Genomic DNA, 7293 nt, shown 5'->3' on the forward strand with positions numbered 1-7293 from the left:
GTTATCCAAGATCTGTTGCAATCTAAAAAGTGAGAGTACTATTTAATAAGCTTTTTTTTTTTTTTTTATTCAAATGTTTGGGCAATATCATCAGGTGGTTCTCTCTCCCAAGAACTGTTCAAGAAAAAGCTGGATGACCAGCCACTGGGGATGATGTAACCTTAAGGCAAGAATCTCTTGTCCCCTCCTCCTCATCTTCAGCAAGTGATTGTCCAATCTGCATTTGAAGAGTATAAGAGTGGGGAGAAACACACAGCCTGTGGGACAACCCATGTTGTTGGCTGAGCACCTGTAATTATTAGAATGTTTTTCCTGACAATTAGCCCCAAACCTACCTAGCTGGTCTTGGTTCTACTTTCTAAGATTATATAGAAGAACCACTTTCCTTATCATTTTCTCTTCTCCAGGCCAAACCTTTTCAGTTCCTTTAACTGTTTCTTATTTCCCATCTTTGTTCCCCTTTTCTGGCCTTGCTCCCATTTGTCACTGTCGTTTTTGGAGTGTGCACCCAGGACTGAACACCCTGTGTGAAGTAGAGTCTAACCTGAGAAGGACAGAGAGGCTGTGAATCCTTTAGTTCCAGGAACTGCATTTCATTAATACAACCAAAAATGATAATAATGATTTTAGCAGCTCCTTCATGTGGTTCACTCATTTTAAGTCAACAAAACCCCCAAAGGTTTTCTTTGCACATGCTACTATTTGAATATGCATACCTGTGAACCTCACCTTGGACTCTAAGTGTAAAACTTTATATTGACTATGTCATGTTTCCTTGTTGGATTCAGGTCATTGTTCTAATCCACCAAGTTTTTTTGGGGGGGTGGGTGCTAAATCACAGGTCTACTGTTTCATCATTTCTCTCATTCTTAAATCACCTAAAACTTTAACTAAAAAGCCAGTTTAGCCCATATTAATTAAAACAGAAATATTAAATAGGGTAGGGCTGTGCCTGAAACCTCCTGGAGATGTGTTTCCAGGATGACATGGTTTCATGACCAGCATTTCTTAGTTATGGTCCCTTACAAATGCACTAAACTGATTATATTCTAGCCCCAAATTTTCTCTCTCATTTCCAAGGATATTAAAGGCTGTTAACATTCTCTGCCAACAGGCTTCCACTGGTCCACCCAAATAAGAACTCTATGGATAAATAAGATGAGTCCAGTGTGGCTTGTTTATAATGAATCCATGCTGATCCCTAATCTCTCCTGCGCAAGCTTGCTGAACTGTGGTTCATAGACTTCACCCTCCTCCCCTTTGAAAATTAGGATAGCTTATGCCAAACTCCAGGTTTTTGGAGCCTATGCCATTCTTTACTGTCACAGATTAATACAGCAATGTCACTTTTCTGGCAATTTCTCCCAGGAAGTTCATTAATCCAGTCTGAGAGACTTAAATTTAAGGCAGTTGGGCTTCAAGAGTCTTATTACCAGAGTTTGATCCAACATTGCAGATCTGAAGATTATTCTCAGTGAAGAAGACAATGGGAGCAAAATAGAACAGTTTGTTTTTCTCCCTGTTTTCTATTGACATCACACCATCTGTCTTTAAAGTGGGTCTTTGCCTTCTGTGTTCAACTTCCTGCTTTGAGCACACCCCAAATACCCCCACGTTGCCCTTCAGCACTTTTCACAAGCCTTACGGGCTACTCAGCTTTAGCATTTCAGATGTGGGAGGTAAACTTACTTGCACACTTCTCCTTAATTATGAGATTTTTCTACCTTATGTGACTTTCTAAAATCTGAGCTGAGTTCCCTGAGAGTCCTACCAGCGCTCAAGCTGACTTCTCCAGCTTTACTTCGGCTGGCTTACTCGCAGAGATCATTGGTCACCCTATCGTTCTAAGTCATCTCTATGTTACAGCTGAAGTCACAGATTTACACCACCTGAACTTTTTCTGAAATATCTTTCCAGGTCTCATTTAAATGTCTGACACCCTTCGGAGGACATGACTATTTTTTCCTCAGGGTTCTCAGGGAAGCAATGTGGTAGGTCTGAATTGTGTTCTGAGTCAGGACTTTGCTCAGATCCTGCACCTGCTCAAACTTGTTGGGTGACTTTAGGCCAGTTCCTTAATCTCTCTGAGGCTAAGTGGAGATAATTATGCATCACCTCACAGAGGTGCTCTGGCATCTCCCAGAGTCCTTAGGATGAACAGATGTGATGATGCATTGTTAGTGATACGTGGTGGGTTTCAGGAAATGATTGTGCTTGTCCTCTTTGTCTTTCCCTCTCTCCCCTCCAGTTCACCAACTTGTTCTCACTTGTTTTTCATAATTCATTTAGGGTAGCAGTTCCTCTTAGAGTTTTTTTTTTTTTTTTTTTTTTTTTTTTTACCTTCGGGGAGATTCAGTGTCCAGCCAGGTAAGTCAAGAATTTACCCGGCTTCTGCTTTTAGCTTGGATGAATCCAGCTGTCAGCTATCATCCTCTCCTGTTACTTTTGCAATCTGGGTCATTTTCTCCATCTGGTCAAGTGTTAACTCTAAAAAATATTTGGAAAACACTAGAAACATTTTTCACCTTTTTTGCTTAGTTCTTAGAGTGTTAAGCTTTCTGTTCTGAAACATAGTCATCGTTTACTTCACATCACAAGGACGATTTTTCTCATCCCTGAGAACTGAACTCTGAGGAATCTGGATGCAAAAAATTAATGGAGAAGTCAAAGCAGAGTTCCTTCAGCGATGCCTGGAATGTTGAGAGAAAAATTTGAGCTTGGCAGTTTTGACTCGGGCCCTTCATAATCACTAGTCTTCTGTCATTTCCAGATGCTCAGAGCTAAGCTGAAATGTTTTGCTTCCTCAAAGGCTTCTTTGAATTTCCTTATTTCCTCCAGTAAAAAATGCCCACTCTTTGGGTTTGAAATGGGATAGCCACTCATCACTGCATATTTCACTTTCTCTTCACTAATCTTCTGGTTCATTTTCTACTTGTTGCTGTGCTTTCTTCAAGGTGGACCTGATCCACACAGCACAGCCCATCTCCCCTAAGAGGCCTGGAGATAAACCTTCCTGTTGGGCAAAATATACTTACTTGTCAGTTTCTGGCTCAAGTGTGCATCACCCAGGTGACAAAGCAGGAAGCAGGAAACTGAGGAGGGGCACACATGCTCCCATCACTGAGGGTATTTCTTCAGTCTTCAGGCCATTCCAAGCCTTACCTACTGACCCAAGTTTGTTTCTCTGGATTTTTCTTTTGGGTCAGGCCCTTACTTGCAGTTGGACTGATAATATCCACTATATGTAACTTTCAATAGGAGTTATGCTTGGTGTTACATGTTTAAGTGCCAATTTAAAAGGGTCTTTGGCCGTGACCAGTGTGGTTCAGTTGGTTGGGCGTTGTTTCATAAAGTGAAATGTCGCCAGTTCAATTCCTGTTCAGGGCACATGCCAGGTTACTATTTCAGTCCTTGGTTGGTTGCGTGTACGAGAGGCAACCGATCGGTGTTTCTCTCTCACATCAATGTTTCTCTCCCTCTCTTTCTGCCTCCCTTCACCTTGCTGTAAAAATGAATAAAATCTTTTTCAAAAAATGCAATGGCCTTTGAGGAAAGCTAAAATTTTTAATGAACTTTTTTTGTTTGTAGATTCTCTATTGAACATCTTTAAGGTAAGCTTCCCACCCCTGCCACTATTCAATTTATCATTTTAATTAAACTTACAAAAATGTCTTCTGGTTACTGGGGTGTATTTCTGTTATGATGTCACCATTCCAAGAAAACAGAGGGTCCAATTTGATGAAGGAGTCATAAGTTTTGAACTCATAAATTTAAGTGTGATGGTCTCTACAGTGTCTGTTCCCAAAATACCAGTGTCTGTTCTACTTTAGCATTTGAATTTTATTTCTATGAGTGTCCCCCTCCCCCATTTTCATTTGCTCTTCAATCTCTCCTCTTCAAGTCATTTTAAGTTTTATTTCATGACAATGGGCTGCCATAGCTCAGGTGTTGTTGGGAATATCAACAACATATAACACAATATATATATATCTTTGGATTTATTTGGCAGCACAAGCCCTGAGACAGCCCTTCATTTGCTTTGGCAGAATGTCTACAAAAGAAGGAAATATTTATATGTTCACATTTCGGAAAGTAGAGGGAGGCAAGTTGTATCAGTGGACAATCAGAGGTCAAAGCTGGATGGGATGTTTTGTTCCCGGACTACGTCAGTTGACCTTAGGTGGACACACACCAAAGGCTTGCAGGAAATGGGCATGGAACTCCCCACCATCCTATGCCAAGTGGTGACCAGAACAGATGGGAGCAGAATGATAAGCTCAGGACTGCACAGCAGTGGAAATGTGGAAACTAATTTGGAAATTACTGAAGTAGAAAGGTCAGAAAAAATGTCAGCATCTCTGTGTGGGTGAAAATATGTCTGAAAAAGTACACTCTGATATGAAGGCAACAGCGTTGGAATCAAAGTGAAGACAATTTTAGTGCCTTACCCTGTTGAGTTCAGACTCTGAGACTCCCAAAGCCTGACTGAAATTGACTCTAACCTACAGTGCATGCGCTTTGGTTTACTCTTGTTGCTATTTGGTCTCTGAAACTTGGCGAAGCTACGGCTAATGAACTGTTTAGGGGAGAAAGTTCGTTGGCAATGAATAAGAGAGGAAACGTTTTTCCCCTCCTGATATTTTTAGGATACTTAGAAAAACCTTGGGAAAGTAATTTTGAGTTGATTAGTCAATGTTCATTATTTCTTCCTCATTTATTTTTGATGTTTCTCATGAATTCACTAACATTTATTAAGTATATATTTGCTTTGGGCCAGTCTCAAGGGAAAGCTTATGACTAGCCATGCATACACAAGGGCCACTAAACTGGGGATTTAGTGATTAATGGGACCAGTGATTCAGGGAAGTAAAGACTGAGAAGTAACTGATAGTATTAACACAGATCTTAATATCAACACAAAAGTGCCCTAAAGAGTAGATGAGGCTGGGAGGGTTAGTGGAGAAATAGAAAGTCTCATGGTTCAATAGCTTTAGGCCTCATACTTTATTGTACAAGAACTCTTTTAGTTTCTGGTTGCTTTATTATACCTTTTGAAGAAAAACTGCCACATCTTCCAATAATGACATAAAACAATCAGATTTTTGAATATTAGCGATGGAGTAAGAATCCTTTGTCTACAGGGCAGCTGGACCTTACACCTCTGACTTGCTTCTTCTTCTTCTTGGGAGTTTCTTTTAATCCTCACAGTTACCACTGTGATAGCCTTGGCAGCACTGCTTCCTCTTTCACATCCTTATCCAGGCAGAAAACAGGGCCTAACACCTTAAACTCTCCTAGCAGAACATTTAATAGCAGTAATGGAAGACAGAAATGCCATGGATCTAGACAATGTGATTTATGACATGCACTGACTACCAGGAACCTCCAGGTGTCTTCCCATCCCATCTCGTGGCTTATCCCCAGACACTAGGCATCATCTCAGCACCCAGACCCCATGTCACAGTGAGAAATACCAGTTCAACGTTTCTACAAAAAATCATCAAAGATTAGGGGTTAAAATTGGGCTTTGGAGTCCAATAAACTGGATTTGAACTCTCACTAAACTTCACCACTTACTAGCTGAATTTCATAGTTCTTTAGCTACAAAATGGTGATAATAATTGGGTGGCTATGAGAATTAAATGGATTAATACAAGTAGAGACCTTGGGATAGGCCTGGCCTAGAATTAAAGCTCAGTAAATCTTAGCTTTAAACCCCATGATAATTGTCATGTCAATGAATCCAATAAAGTCTATATAGCAGCATCAAGGTCTTTTTCTCACAGTTTATTTTCTAAGAAATCTCATGACTTGTAAAATCTTTTATAGCAATGTTCTGATTATGTCAGAACTTTTCTTAAGCATTGAGTAGTCAGTCGTTTGTCTTCTGTTAAAATAAACATGTTGTAAACTAAAAACTGCTCTAAAGTCTATTAAAAAAAGGAAAACAAATAACTGACAAATGATTAATGCAGAAATCTCTTCCCTTTAAAAAATTACTCAGATAATCATCTCAGTTTTTATTTCATATTGATGGTTGAGTCCTGGCTAATCGATACAAGTCTATTAAGAAAGTGTACTATGACAGGATAAAATATCACTAACGGAAGTAATCCCAGCTTTCTCTCCTTCTCCCTCACACCAAAGGGCTCACTCATTGCCAATGTCATTTCCCATCCTGGCAAAAATGGGGGTCTTTCTGTCTGGGAGAGTTGGTAGCTGGAGACTCAGAGGGAGGGCTTGCAATGGGCAGGAGAGATGACCACTTGGGCTGAGGATTGAGAAAATTTAGCACATTGGGGTGAGAAGCAGATAGTGTGGGAGTCATGCTTCAGAGGAATTGTGATGAGAGTGGTTGTGATTGTGTATCTGGATCCCTTTCACAGTTTTGTTTTGTTTATTCAAACCACGCAAGTTAAGGACTAATGTAATCTTTCAGCAATTTCTTTTGGTTACTGGACTGTATTTCTGCAACAACATCAGAATTCCACAGAAGCAGGGCCAACTCCAATGGGACAAAAGATTCAGAAATAAGCTTTTGAACTTGTAAATCCAAATGTGATGGTCTACAGAATCTGTGTTCCCCAAACCCGTGACCTATTCTGTTTTAAAATTTGAATTCCATTTCTGTTAGAATGCCACAGGCCCAAATTTCTCCCCTATTTTCATTCTCCCTTCAGTCTCTCCCTTCCAACTCAGCCTCTGTACTATCACAGGCTATTTTCCCAAGAAATAAATCAGATTTCAATTATTTGCATTCCTTAGCTCCTTGATGGCTCCCTCTCTCCAACAGTATAGAATTCAAGCTTCTCAAATGGTCATGACCTTATGTGACCAATCTTCCTAAGAGTCCCCACCCCACTCAAACCCCAGAACACTACCAGCAGTGGCCCAAACAGCCAGGCTGTTCTGGCTCCCAGACCTTCAAGCAGGCCCCACTACTGCTTAAAACTCTTGTTGCCTTTCCCACCTATAGAATTTCTACTAGGACTTCTGTGAAAATATCCTTAGCCATCGCACTTCAAGTCCAACAAGGAGATAACACTTCCCCCTATGGTTCCTTATGCCATATGCAAATTCTGAATTTTGCTATAGACATTAGCTTCCTCCATCTGACTCCTCCACTTGACTTCCAGAGAACAAGTCTATACATGAACTCATCACAGGTTGGACACTCAGTGATGGAGTATGGAATAAATGAATAAATATATGAGGTCTGTATGGAAGGTATCCAGCCATGTAAAATGAAAAAGAAACATCTATTGAAGAAGATACAAGATACAAGAAACATTG

The sequence above is a fragment of the Furipterus horrens genome, unplaced genomic scaffold, assembly GCF_987537825.1.
Source record: "Furipterus horrens unplaced genomic scaffold, mFurHor1.1.pri manual_scaffold_6, whole genome shotgun sequence".
In the NCBI taxonomy this organism is placed as follows: domain Eukaryota; kingdom Metazoa; phylum Chordata; class Mammalia; order Chiroptera; family Furipteridae; genus Furipterus; species Furipterus horrens.